Consider the following 12,683-nt stretch of genomic DNA (forward strand, 5'->3'; position numbering starts at 1 on the left):
CGGTCGAGGAGCGGGAGAAGGCGGCGGAGGAGCCGAGCCCCGCGGAGGAGCCGAGCCCCATGGCCCAGCCGAGCCCCGCGGCCGAGCCCAGCCCCGCGACGGCCGAGAGCATTCCCCGGAAGCCGCCCGCCGAGCCCCAGGAGGACGCAGGAGACCCCGCAGCATTTCCCAGCAAGGCAGAGGAGGAAGAGCTGGACTCAGAAAAAGAGAAGCTGGTGGTGGGAGAGCCGGCAAGCACAGCAGCTACACCAGCCCCAGTGACAAGTACAGCAGCATCGTTTGAGAGTTCTGAAGGTTTTGAATGGCCTTTGGGTACCCTTGGGACCTGCCTGCTGATTGTGATGGTGTTCACCATGTTGGCACACACACAGAGTGTGTTTTACCCACCACCATTGTGTCTGATCCCAAAATTTAAGCAGAGTCGGGTTTGGGTCTTGTCTGGGGTTAGACAACAATATGGGAGGACCAAGAGGTTTTCCCCAAGGCTGGACAGTCATGAGTGGCAGGGCATGTGGGACAGTATGGGCAAGTATCTAGTCCACTGGGCCCCTCCAGTGCTTTGGAAGCATTGGAGATGGAAGGACAGTGAATTATTTTGAGCCTGGTGGGCCCATGACCCTTAAGGCCATCAGAGCAGAGATGCAACATCGAGATGGACTCATGATCGAGGGGTGGACTTAGCAATGGACACTATTGCCCAGGTTATTCACAAGTGTGAACACTGCACACAGCCTCTCCTGCTCTGAAAGACTGTTACAAGAGATGGAGCCTGACATCATGGACCAGATGGACTCAGCAGCTTTATAGGGACTGGCCCATGCACTACGATGAGAGTGCACTTAGATAAGAGTGATGGTATATTGAAAATGTGGGATCTGAGCATGACGTGAATGGTATGGAATAAGGGGTGGATAATGTCCTGGGTTCAGCAGTAGCAGTCATTTTTCTCTTTCTTGGTAGCTGGTGCAGTGCTGTGTTTTGACTTTCAGCTGGGAACAGAGCTGAAAAACAATGATGTTTTGGTTTGGCCAAGGACTCTGTGGGCCTCATGCTCTGCCAGGGAGGAGGGAAGCCGGGAGGAAGCAGAGACAGGACACCTGACCCAAACTGACCAAAGAGGTATTCCATACCACAGCACGTCATGCCCAGGATGTAACTGGGGAGGGACCCGGGAAGGGGCTGGAGTGGACTGCAGGGTTGGAGGAGGTATCGGTTGCTGCTTGGTCGGGCTGGGGGGAGCAAGTTATCGGTTGCCTGGTGCTGAGGTGTTGTATTCTCTTCCCTTGTTATTTCCTTTATCATTGCTATTATTGGTGGCAGCAGCAGTGATTTGTGTTATACCTTAGTTACTAAACTGATCTTATCTCAACCCGGGGGAGTTGCATTCTTTTTGATTCTCCTCTCCGTCCCTCCGAGAATAGGGGAGGGCAAGAAGGGGGGGGGCAGTGAGTGGACAAGCTGTCTGGCATTGGTTAAACCACGACAACAGCCCTTCACAGTAGACCAGTACTAGAGTTGTCATATTGGAAGAGGACTGAAGAAGCCTCAAGGGGGAAACAGGAAGACACTGTCATTAGTCCTCTGAGACAGCTTTAAGGGATGAACAGAAAACAAGCCCCAGACCAACCAACCAACCAAAAAGCTCCACAAAACCCAACCGTCTAGGATTTCATCTAAGAAAGTGGAAGGTCAGATGACAAAAGTTGATGTCCTTATTGGCCAAACTAGGAGAAAATGTGTAGAAGAAGTTATTTAAAATCAATAAGAACATGCCTTCCAATATCTGAGGGGGCTACAAGGATGCTGGAGAGGGCCTCTTCATTGGGGACTGTAGTGATAGGGCAAGGGGTGATGGGTTCAGACTGAAACAGGGGAAGTTCAGGTTGGAGATAAGGAAGAAGTTCTTTACTGTGAGAGTGCTGAGGCACTGGCACAGGGTTACTGAAGAAGTGGTAAATGCTCCACCCCTGGCAGGATTCAAGGCCAAAACAGAGTCTTTGGTGACCTGGTTTAGTGTGAGGTGTCCCTGCCCATGGCAGTGGGGTTGGAACTGGATGATCTTAAGGCCTTTTCCAACCCAAATAATTCTGTGATTCTATGATTCTATGTCTTTACCTACCTTTTTCATGGAGCTCGGGAGAAGCATCATTCCCATGTGCACTGACCAATAACCTGTTTTCCTATGAGAAATCTCTGAACGACAGAACTACGCCATTAACTTAATCCCACATAAGGCTTTAAATGTATTTGCACTGGAGTGTCTGATGAAACAACCTTCTCAGTGTGCTAAGACTGTTTTCAGAGTTGGTAGCACAAGCTATGATCCAAGTTTGCACCATTTGTCAGGAAAAGCCTTTCCAAGGGTTCAGGAGCCAATGCCTAAGTCAGAGCAGCATGAACCCAACCATTCAGCTTTAAACTCACAGAATCATTTAAACCTTTTCAGCTTAAATAAACATGGCAAGTATGCTACTGATTTTGCTGTGGTTTGACATTGGTACAGCTCCCTCCTGACTTAAAGGGAGTTTGTGATCATTTATATCACAAATGATTTGAAAGGCAATGAAGATAATGAAGAAGGCGCAGAAGGCTCTGAGCCAGTGAAAAGCGGTGCCCTGCTATTTCTAATGTAGGGATGTTCAGCACTCCCAGGTTGTGCTTTTTGATCTATCACATCAGATTCCTAAATTCCATAAGTTATAAAAGTTCTGGTGAAAGGAGAAGACTGAATACCGATATAGCATAAAGTGCTCAAGCCATCTTTTTCTTATCTATTCACACTGACAAGCTCGATTGTTAGAATAGGTTGTGTGATCTAACACATCACCCAAGCTCTGGACCAGCAAATTCTAGTCCTAACTTTGTGTCTGACCATAGCAAATCATCTTTCTGAAGTTGTGCTAGGGGTATTTTATGATGCCTGACAGCTTTATCTTACACAGGATTCACAGTCTGGCTGTTTATCAACCAGTGAAGGCACGTTTTGGGAAACATGGACCACCTCTGGAGTTCAGGGTGCCCAATATGGCCCACAGAGACTGAGGTTGGAATTACTTAGACTTGTCTAACTTGTAATGCTGAAATGTTCCAGACTGGCTTTCTGGTTTGCAGGTTTAATGTCTGCATGTAAATGCCAGCGAAAGTATAAAGGGTGAGGCTCACTCTTATCCCCTAAACCATCAAAGAATGCCATTAAAGGAAACTACCTTGTTTGGCCTAACTTGAGAAGAACCAGGGTAAGCCTTTCATTCAGAAGGTTTTACATGGGTTAGGTGTTTGCAATATGGTTTGTGCTAGGGAATGGTTTGCAGATAAAAGAAGTGAGAAGCAGACTGAGTGTTGCTTTTACTTTCCAGGATGAAGGGATGGGATTGGATGTGAGTGTTTGACTGTCGGATTCGTGTGCATTTAGCAGGAAAGGAAGGAGGAGGGAGATGAAAGGAAGAAGATAGGATGGGTACAGAAAGTGAGGAGACCCGGGTGCAGCCTTGGAAGCATCATCCTGTGAAGTCGGAGGTGGAAGAAGGGCAGGAAAAAGAATGGATTTACAGCCTTAAACCCCCACAGATGGCTCCTTGCATTTGTCCTTTAGCAGACAAACAGACCCCAGTTGAATTATGGGGCTATAATTCTATTTGTGGATGGTGGACGGGAAGAGGGGGGAGGTTACGAGAGCTGTTTGGTGGTTTATGACCTCCCCAAAAGCCCTTGATGGAATTCCAGCCCCATAATTCACAGCTGCCTCTTCTGGATCTAATTCACCAGAGGTCTCTGATGTGGTAGTTGAGATCAAGCTCAGTGTTGTGTCTTGCCCCTGCTGGGGAGTTAATCACATTGCCTTTGCTAATCCAAAGCAGGGCAGTTTTATGAGACAGTTTCCCTTGTGAGTGCATTCTGGTTTGGCTTGGGCACTGAGAAGTCAGAGAACAGGCTTAGGTACTGTTAACGTAATTGAATCAGTGTCTGCAGCCTTCTTCATAGTCATTCATCCTAAAGTACAGGACCAGAGCCATGGCATGGCCATCGAGGCAACCCTGGTGTCTTGAACCCTCTAAGTTTCCCATCTGGATCTCCCTAGTGACAGTGAGGGGCTGCAAGCTGCCAGGCCTGCCCTGTACTGCAGCTGAGGGGTGAGATTTAACTAACTTAGGACATGAGATCTAGCTCATGTCCATACCTGCAGACCTGTCCCATAACATTATAAAGAAGAACAGGTCCTGGCAGTACTTCAGGGTCAGCACTCTGGTGCTCCTCCAACAAAGGGTTCTGGACAGGACAGCACTTATAGGGCCAATATGACACAAGTCAATAGCGACTGAGGGACAAAGTTGGGATGTCCTGGGAAGTATCATTTGCTCCAGTGGATAGATTTCTCTCTGGCATCCTCTTTGTGTCCCAAAATGCCATGTTTCAGAATTCAAATCTAACTTCAAAGCCAACTACAAGCATTTCTTAGGGCTTGTTCTCCTATCCCCATGTACCTGAAGAGGTAAGCATCACTCCATCATGGTCATAACAGCCTGAACCTTTAAAGAAGCTCCTTTTCCAATATTCTATATTCTGTTACAAACGTCTCCTGGTCCAGTAGACCCCTTTCTCAATAAGCCTTCCTTTGGTCTAACTCTGTATATTTGGACCAATGAAGCAACTGTATTAAGAGCATAAAGGACAAAGAGAGCCAGACTGGATGCAGCTTTATCCATGAAGGTAAAAAATCCCTCGTATATGCTCTTCCCAAACTGGGAATTCTCTGGGAGATGGGTAGCTGGCACTGATCAGGCTTGTGCTGGGGACCATGTTCACAGCTAAGCATCACAGGCAAGTTCAACAGTGCTTGATACTCACCTTGGCCTTCTTTTATTTACCAGCATGTATGTAGCTAGGAAAAACATAGTACCTGATAGTGTTATCTGCTTGTCCTGTTCCTGCCCATAAAATGTTTGTGTGTCATGAATTGTGATCTGCTTGCCTGTGTTGTAGGAGCAAGGCCTGCATCCTATATGGCTTACCAAGAGAAAGCTGGCCTGTGGAGATGTCTTGGCATCAGGTTTGGTTTTGGGAGTTACAAGGTCAGTGAGTACATTTCCCATTAGAATTCATGGGAAGGCAGGAAATTCAAAGAAGCAAATAGTAATAATAAAAATAAAGCAGTTGTTCTCCTTTAATTTTATTCTTTCTTTGAAGAGCTTAGCTGAAGGCAGGAGACCAAATCGATTCCTGCTTTCCTCCCAGATGCTTGCTGGGTTATGGGAACATACAGCACACCACAGAGGAGTACAGGGCTCTGCTGCATATACAGCAAGAGGCATTCCCCTTCCTAAAACAATTACAGCAGGAAAGGCCAAAGCAGACCCACTGGTGGGATTCATCCCACCTGGCTGTACAAAGGCATAATGCAGATGGGCTAGCTCCCCCATCCTCCCTAGGCTCAGCAAGAGGAAACAAGCATTTACCTTTGTCATTCACTGATCTATTTTAGCCATAGAGGTTGCAAAGAGATGAATTGTATCCTGAAAGGAACGATTCTGCAGTGGTGACTGTGCAGGGAGACAGGACAACTACCACAGAAGAAAACACCCGCAGCCATTCAGCTAACTCCCCAGCACCAGAAGAGGTGAATTTTGTAGAATCATAGAAACATAGAACCCCAGCCTGGTTTGGGTTGGAAGGGACCTTAAGGCTCCTCCAGTCCCAACCCCTGCCACGGGCAGGGACCCCTTCCACTAGAGCAGCTTGCTCCAAGCCCCTGTGTCCAACCTGGCCTTGAGCACTGCCAGGGATGGGGCAGCCACAGCTTCTCTGGGCACCCTGTGCCAGCGCCTCAGCACCCTCACAGGGAAGAGCTTCTGCCTAAGAGCTCAGCTCAGTCTCCCCTCGGGCAGGTTCAAGCCATTCCCCTTGGCCTGTCCCTACAGGCCCTTGTCCCAAGCCCCTCTCCAGCTTTCCTGCAGCCCCTTTAGGCACTGGAGCTGCTCTGAGGTCTCCCCTTCAGGAGCCTTCTCTTCTCCAGGCTGCCCCAGCCCAGCTCTCTCAGCCTGGCTCCAGAGCAGAGCTGCTCCAGCCCTCGCAGCATCTCCATGGCCTCCTCTGGACTCGCTCCAACAGCTCCACGTCCCTCTTGTGCTGCTGCCCCAGAGCTGGATCAGGGCTGCAGGGGGGGTCTCCCCAGAGCACAGCAGAGGGGCAGGATCCCCTCCCTGAGCTGCTGCTCACGCTCTGGGGGTGCAGCCCAGCACGGGGGGGGGGGGGGGGGTTCTGGGCTGCACATACACATAGCTAGGATGGCTCTAAATAAAAGCTCATTGATCCCAGAATCATTTCCTTGCCATCTGACATACCTTGATACTGAAGCCAGCAGGTCTCTGCAGTGCAAATGACTCATATTTATGATCCCCATCACTTGAGAGCCACCTTGGTGAGCATAATGAACCTGAGGCTGAGACAAGGAAAGAAGCATCTGTTAGTTTCCTTGCACAAGTGGGCATGAGAGAACTGATGCTGGAGATGCACTTTCCTGGACTAGAAAAACCTCCAGGAAGGGGAACAGCTTAATACGATGCAGGCAACTGAACCTGTGAAGTGTCATAAAGCGGGTGAGGGAACTGGGATATAATAAAAGCAAACTGAATATTCTCCAGGCTGCTGGAAATAGTTGTTAGCTGACATCTGGGATTGCTTTGGGAAGCTGAGCTGCAGACCAGCTCCTAGCTTTGCCCTGAGAGATGAAGGCTGGCTCCTAACTTTGCTCTGCCCTCTCCCCTGCCAGAGTTTTGAGGGGTGCATGGGAGATGTTATTTACACTGGAGCTGAGGCAAATGGTCCTCAGTGGAGGAGCTTGAAGAAGGGATGGATTGAGATGCAGGAAATGGACATCACCTTTTGTGGACAGTAAAAGCAGGAAAGCTTTGAAAATGCCTCCTTTCTTTAGGTTGGGGATGGGAGTATCCAGCATGAACAAAGAACATATGGGAAGACAGCTCCTGCCAGCTTTGTAAATACCTGGTTGGCCTGGGATATCCATCTTGGCCCATTTGGAAGCTGATCAGAAACATTTCAGGTGCTGGAACTGAGAGAAGTGACTGGTACCTCCAGCACCATTGTGCTGTCTCTGCCTTGCACTTGCAAACACAGCCAGCAGAGCCTGAGCCAATGTCTCTGAGGACCTCCACTGTGCCCCAGCAGGAACCATACGGATGCCCTGTCCTGTTGTAGATGTGGTTTTCCTCCTCACTCCTATTCTTGCAGCTCTCATTAAATCAATAGGTAAATTCTCCACTAAGTAGTAGCAAACCCACATGTAATCCCCTTGAAAAACAAACATCCTGAGCTAACAGCTGGACAACAGGGAGTTCCCACGAGCCTGGAATCTATTTGGCTGTGCTAAGTAATTGCAGCCCCATTTAGTGCTTGGAAGGGTGGTTTTGTGGGTATAACTGCCGTTGTATTGTTTCCCAATCTTGGCACTGAAGAGGAAACCGTGGTCCTGTACGTATCACACAAGATTAGCTAATGGATCACAATGTAGGTGCTAACCATGCTTTGCCCTATGGATTCCCACCACTGCACTCTGTCCATTGCAAAAGTAGTGGCAGGGTTAGTTGGAACTGGGCAAAACCAGCCTGCGGAGACCAGAACTTTGCCTCTGAGCTGCTGTGAGACTGCAGGCATCTCATTTCACTTATTCGTGCCTCAGTTTCCTCCCCACCTCTTCCTTTTCCTGTCTGCTCTCACTGACATATAAGCTGTTATTGCTCCAGGGGACACTGTTTCTCTGTTTATGCAATGTCTGGCTAAGACTCAGCCTAAAGCTACTCTTGTGCAAACGGTAAGTACAAACACTTTGGAAGGAATCTTTTGCAAGATAGTTTAGTTTAGGTTTAAATAAATGCCCTGAAAAAAAAGAAAAAACCTTCATAAACACTTTCCTTTAGAGGTGATTCTGGGTTTTTTTCCCTTTAAATGCACTAATAATTCAGAATAACGGAAATGTGAAGCACTTCTTTGCACGCAGAATTCTCCAGCATCAGTTCCTGCAATTCACCCTGCTGCCCGGTGTGGTCTGTCAGGTGATACCTACACAGGCAACACACTGCTGCTGATAGATGTGCTGCTGGGATGTGCTGATAGAGGGATGCAAACCCTTGGTGACACGGACTTTTCCCCTGCTGTGTCCCAAGCAGCAGCTGGGCACTGATGTCTCATGCGGATGTGGTCAGCTTGTCTGTTGCTCATCTATAGGTACCCAAACACTTGCTAAGTGGTATCAGGCTGAAGTCTATTGCTAAGGCTGTCTGAGTTTCATTTGACTCCATTTCCTTTTTGAAACAGTTTTTTACTTCCATTTCATGTTCCTCATTGAGCTGAGACTTTCAGGAAGGTATTTGCTTTCCACAAGCCTTATATTAGCACCATGGTCTTCATAACCCAGAAAAACTGCTAGCTGTCTCATTCTTTGGTGGGTGACAAAAATTTAGCCCTTTGGAGCATGGCAGGAGTTTCACCAGCTCTGGGCATGCAATCCTAGCTCTGCTTTCCTTTCTGATGAATGGAATTTGGGGCACAGGCATGGTTGAGAGAAGGGAAGCAGCAGGAAATGCTGGAGGTATCCATAGGAAAAGGAGGCTGATAAGAGCATGCCCAGGTGCCAAGCTCCTGAGATGACAGAGGATAAAAGCCTTATCCCTGCATTGTGGGGAGAGGTAGGCTGGTAGCTATGCATAGCACTGGCTCCTGCGGGTGCAGGACACAAGGAGGAAGAAGGTTGGAGTATGGGGCTCTGACCTCTGCTGCCACGTCTCATTGCTATGAGAGTGGTGATTCATGAAAGAGGCAGTTTCAGTAGTCCTCAACACCATGTTCCCTTTCCACTTCCAAAAGGACCTGTCTCTGCTTGCATCAGTTTGGCTTTTCAAGAGCAGGGTCAGTGAAAAGCATCCATGAATCTTTTATCTCCAGTTTGCCTCCAGCTGAGGTGTCTTGGGTCAAGTTTCCTTTGGTTTGGGGCACAAGATGAGGCTGATGTGTTAAACCATGCACACCTGTGTCTAGGCAGGTCATTGGCCCTAGGGCATCTGGCATCCTTCATTAAAGATTGCAGCAATGCAAAAGACAGTATCATAACAGTTGTAAGATAAGGGGAGCATTGTACTGGGGAGCAGACATGGGAGAGCTTAAAGCTTTAAGCTAAGCTAAAAATTAAAGGGGAGATTTAGGTTAGATATAAGGCAGAAGCTCTTCCCTGTGAGGGTGCTGAGGCGCTGGCACAGGGTGCCCAGAGAAGCTGTGGCTGCCCCATCCCTGGCAGTGTTCAAGGCCAGGTTGGACACAGGGGCTTGGAGCAAGCTGCTCCAGTGGAAGGGGTCCCTGCCTGTGGCAGGGGTTGGAACTGGGTGAGCTTTAAGGTCTCATCCAACCCAAACCAGTCTGGGATTCTATGATTCTAATGTAGAAACTGGGGTGTCCATCAGCTGCTATTTCTCCCCACGTGTGGGAGGAGAGGAGGGGTATGAGACAGGGGAAGAAAGGAAGCTGCATTTCTCACTGCTTGGGGAACAACTTCAGCTTTGAACATAGATGCTGAGAAGAAACACCATGCCAGGAAGGAAAGGAAAGGAAAGGAAGGTGGTCTATCTGGGATCTACTTCCCACCATACTTCCCCAGCCCAGCCCATGGGCATAACAATGAAGCCAGGCCCAAAATACCAACATAAGTAGACTCTCTGGACCACTAGGGAAACTCTAGAGCACGTACAGTGGATGGTGGGAAAGCCTGAGCTTGGGAGAAGGCTCTGACAGTTTAGATGTGACATAGACGTGCCTTGAGCACTTACATGGGATCCAGTCTCATGCTTCCCAACCATTTGAATTCCCTCTCCCTGACTGTAGTATCAGGAAGCAGCAATCACAGCCTGGAACATTTTTTATTTCTTTATTTTTTTTAATAAACTTTATTCTATATTACAAATAAGGTGGTTTTTTTTCTTTTTTCTTTTTTTTTTGTTCTGGACTGCAAAATAGGAATGCCTTATATTTACATACACAGGTATACAATTAATTATAACAAAGGTACAGAAGCTTTGCCTTTACCAAGTAACAATGGGATTCCAATTTAAATAGTATAGATTTTATTTCTTTCTTTCTTTTAACTAGGATCAATTCAAAAGAAAATCAAACCAACAACAACAACCTAAGAAAAAGGATCCCAACCTCCTTTCTAATGCTGTCTTGACATCTCTTTGAGGCTGTTAGTTAACACTGTAGTGAAAGGATATGTTTTTACATTGGTTTTTGTATTCAAGGTGGAAGCTTTAGCAAAACAGAGAATGAGACTTCTGGGCTCCTGTGTATGTCCAAGACACAGGGTCAGACACTAGGAAGGGGTCTGTGTTGTGACCTTAAATAATCCAGTTGCCTCTCGTCTTGATTCTTTGGGGAAAACACTGGGAGCATTTATCTAGCACCTAATCTCTGCTTCCTTACCCCACTCTGGGCTGGAAAGTGGGTTTTCTCCAGGCACTGGAGAAAGAGCAGCATAGGAAGATTAAATAACACCAAGTTTCTCTTAAGATGCTTCAGGAAGGTCTGCAAGCTTGGACGTATGCCTTTATTTCTCCAACTGGCTCTCGTGTCTCCGTCTATCTGAAAGCAAGCAGCAACCTCTCCTACTGAGAAACGCTGCCTTCAGGGTCAAGGAGGCACATCAGAGCACACCAGCAAGAGAAGGGAATGCTGAAAGAGCCTAAATGTCCTGGTTTCCCCTTTGTTTCCCACACCCAGGTTTGCTTTACTGAGCTTCCCTGCACCCTGCTCTCTGCTGCCAGCATCTTTGAGGTGATCTGTTTCCAAGCAGAAAGAATTCCTTGAGGTAAAACTCCATTTTTAGAACAGAAGATTAACACAAAACAAAAGAGCGCCAATGGACAACGACGACGACAACAGAAATCACACACGTGACAGATTCGTTAGACTTAAGCAGCTTTATACCCTTGCTGGGGGGGGTTGGTGGTTTTATTTGTTTCAAGTGTAAATATCTATTCTTTTTTTGACCTCTTTCTACAGATTAATTCCTTGCTGTAAGCCTGTGTCCCCTTGGGTCCTTCTCTAACAGCATAGTGAACTGAGCCATCCCAAAGAAAAGGTGGTTGACAAGCTCTATTTTCAAAGCATTCTACACAAAGTAGTTATGCTCTGTAAGACAACTCAACTTTTGGGGAGAAAGGGGCATTGCACGGTGGAAGAAGTGAGGGGAAACTGCAGGACTCCATGGGCCAAATGATACTTTGAAAAGGGAACAGCATTGGATGCAAAGAGGGAAAACTGAGGTTGTGAGTGGCCAGGAAGCTGAAGTTCACACCATGATGCTCAAGTTCACACCATGATGTTGAAGTTCATTTGCTTCACCAGTTGCCAGCTCCACAGCATACCATGTTGGGACGGCCATAGCTATCCGAGACGTCCACTTGCCCTGTTTTACTACTCATCAGATGCATGGAGCAAATTGTCCTGGCATTGTCTAGTGGAAGGGGTTCCTGCCCATGGCAGGGGGTTGTAACTAGATGATCTTAAGGTCCTTTCCAACCCTAACTAATGATTCTATGATCACTTAGGCTATGCCAATGACTCTATCTATGTACTGTCATGGTGAGGAATCTGCCACCATAGAAACAGAGTCTACTGTGATTGTGCAAATGATCATAGCTCCCTAGTCTGGAGAAACAGAAAATGGATTTTACCCTCTTGCTTAAGCCAAGCTTAAACATAAACAGGGGAGATTTAGGTTGGATATAAAGAAGAAGCTCTTTACTGTGAGTGGTGAGGCGCTGGCACAGGGTGCCCAGGGAAGCTGTGGTTGTCCCATCCCTGTCAGTGTTCAAGGCCAGGTTGGACACAGGGGCTTGGAGCAAGCTGCTCTAGTTGAAGGTGCCCTTGCCCATGGCAGGGGCTGGAACTGGATGAGCCTTAAAAGTCCCTTTCAACCCAAACCATTTTATGATTCATTGTCTTGATTGCAGTGTTTGACAAATACCAATAAAGATCAGCCTATCATCTGGCATATTTTGGATATTAGGAGCCTGTCTATTGGCTTCTAGGGATTTTGGCTCCAGTTCTCTCCATAAGGCTTGAAAACCAGCACGGAATACCACCTGTTGGGCATTTTTTTTGTCAAGCGTGGAAAGGGAGGTGGGAAGAAACAAATCAAAGGAAGAGGAAAAGAACGCATCCATGTTGTAGTAGAGCTCATTCTTCTGTTTGTGTCTTTGCTTTTTTATTGTATTCTACATGCACTTAAAAAATAGTTAGCTGAAGAGTTGAGGCTGGGAAGAAAGATGCCAAGACCTCTCATAGGCTGGGGGATGCTGGGACAATGGTTGTAAATGGGGAGGGCACTGAAGGGTACAGCGGAGGAAGCCCACGCATTTACATCGCAATTCTGGCACATTTTCCACACAAAACCCAAAACCAGCTCAAACACCAAATAAAGAAAAACAAAACTAAGGAGGAGATGAAAGAGAAGCAAAATAGAGATTTTCTTTCAAATCCTGGGGATGGGGGAAAGAAGAGGGTGGAGAGAAAACAGAAATGCCTAACGGGGAAATTGGGAAGGGTTAAGACACCAATCTCACGGAGCTTCCCATTTCCCCATAGTGTTTCATTCTCAGTGTCTCTGAGGTGTTCAAGTTTTT

The sequence above is a fragment of the Neopsephotus bourkii genome, unplaced genomic scaffold (assembly GCF_033783945.1).
Source record: "Neopsephotus bourkii isolate Nb327-2 ecotype Australia unplaced genomic scaffold, CSIRO-AGI_Nbou_v1 NB_281, whole genome shotgun sequence".
NCBI classification, from domain to species: Eukaryota; Metazoa; Chordata; class Aves; order Psittaciformes; family Psittacidae; genus Neopsephotus; species Neopsephotus bourkii.